Source organism: Camelina sativa, chromosome 1 (genome assembly GCF_030686135.1).
Source record: "Camelina sativa cultivar CO46 ecotype springtype chromosome 1, ASM3068613v1".
NCBI lineage: Eukaryota > Viridiplantae > Streptophyta > Magnoliopsida > Brassicales > Brassicaceae > Camelina > Camelina sativa.
The window spans coordinates 19,349,611-19,351,717 of NC_141880.1; positions in this window are offsets into that span (position 1 = coordinate 19,349,611).

The window sequence follows — 2,107 nt, forward strand, 5'->3', positions numbered from 1 at the left end:
TGCATTAGATTGTTACATATTTTGACCCTAAAAATAGTAACATAGCCGTTTACTTCTTCAAATCAATGTTTCTCTCGGTTTTCGCCTGTTTTCTCGGTTGACCCCTGTTTTGGGATAAAACGGGTTTAAGTGTTGTCTAAACACTCCAAATTCAACACAAACTCTTATAATCAGTCAAATGCATTGTTCTGTTACATATTTTGACCCTAGGAAGAGTAACACAGCTGTTTACTGCTTTGAATCTATGTTTTCTCTCGGTTATAGCCTGTTTTCTCGGTTTAAGCATGTTTTGGGATAAAACAGGTTTAAGTGTTGTCTAAACACTCCAAGTTCATCCCGAATTCTTACAATAAGTCAAATGCATTGGAAAGTCACACATTCTGACCCTAGAAACTGTAACAATGCTGTTTACTGCTTAGAATCAACGTTTTCTCGGCTTTAGCCTGTTTCGGGACAAAATGGGTATAAGTGGTGTCCAAACAAACCAAATTCAACCCGAACTCTTATAATTAGTCAAATGCATTAGATTGTTACATATTTTGACCCTAAAAATAGTAACATAGCCGTTTACTTCTTCAAATCAATGTTTCTCTCGGTTTTCACCTGTTTTCTCGGTTGACCCCTGTTTTGGGATAAAACGGGTTTAAGTGTTGTCTAAACACTCCAAATTCAACACAAACTCTTATAATCAGTCAAATGCATTGTTCTGTTACATATTTTGACCCTAGGAAGAGTAACAAAGCTGTTTACTGCTTTGAATCAATGTTTTCTCTCGGTTTTAGCCTGTTTTCTCGGTTTAAGCATGTTTTGGGATAAAATGGGTTTAAGTGTTGTCTAAACACTCAAGTTCATCCCGAATTCTTACAATAAGTCAAATGCATTGGAATGTCACACATTCTAACCCTAGAAACAGTAACAACGCTGTTTACTGCTTAGAATCAATGTTTTCTCGGTTTTAGCCTGTTTCAAGACAAAATTGGTATAAGTGGTGTCCAAAGAATCCAAATTCAACTCGAACTCTTATAATTAGTCAAATGTATTGGATTATTACATATTTTAACCGTGAAAAGAGTAACATAGCTGTTTTCTGCTTCAAATCAATTTTTCTCTCGGTTTTCGCCTGTTTTCTCGGTTTACCCCTGTTTTGGGATAAAACGGGTTTAAGTGTTGGCTAAACACTCCAAATTCAACACAAACTCTTATAATCAGTCAAATGCGTTGTTCTGTTACATATTTTGACCCTAGGAAGAGTAACACAGCTCTTTACTGCTTTGAATCAATGTTTTCTCTCGGGTTTAGCTTGTTTTCTCGGTTTAAGCAGGTTTTGAGATAAAACGGTTTTAAGTGTTGTCTAAACACTCCAAGTTCATCCCGAATTCTAACCCTAGAAACTGTAACAACGCTGTTTACTGCTTAGAGTCAATGTTTTCTCGGTTTTAGTCTGTTTTAAGACAAAATGGGTATAAGTGGTGTCTAAACACTCAAAATTCATCCCGACCTCTTATAATTAGTCAAATGCATTCGATTTATACATATTTTGACCCTAAAAAGAGTAACTTAGTTGTTTACTGCTTCAAATCAAAGTTTCTCTCGGTTTTTGCCTGTTTTCTCGGTTTAAGCCTGTTTTGGGATAAACGGGTTTAAGTGTTGTCTAAACACTCCAAATTCATCCCGAACTCTTACAATTAGTTAAATGGATTGAAATTTCACACATTATGACCCTAGAAACTGTAACAAAGCTGTTTATTGCTTAGAATCAATGTTTGCTCGGCTTTAGCCTGTTTCGGGACAAAATGGGTATAATTGGTGTCCAAACAATCCGAATTCAACTCGAACTCTTATAATTAGTCAAATGTATTGGATTTTTACATATTTTAACCGTAAAAAGAGTAACATAGCTGTTTGCTGCTTCAAATCAATGTTTCTCTCGACTTTCGCCTGTTTTTTCGGTTTAAGCCTTTTTTGGGATAAAACGGGTTTTGAGTGTTCTCTGAACACTCTAAATTCAACCCAGACTGTTATAATTAGTCAAATGCATTGTATTGTTACATATTTTGACCATAGAAAGACTAACATATCTGTTTACTGCTTCAAATCAATGTTTTTC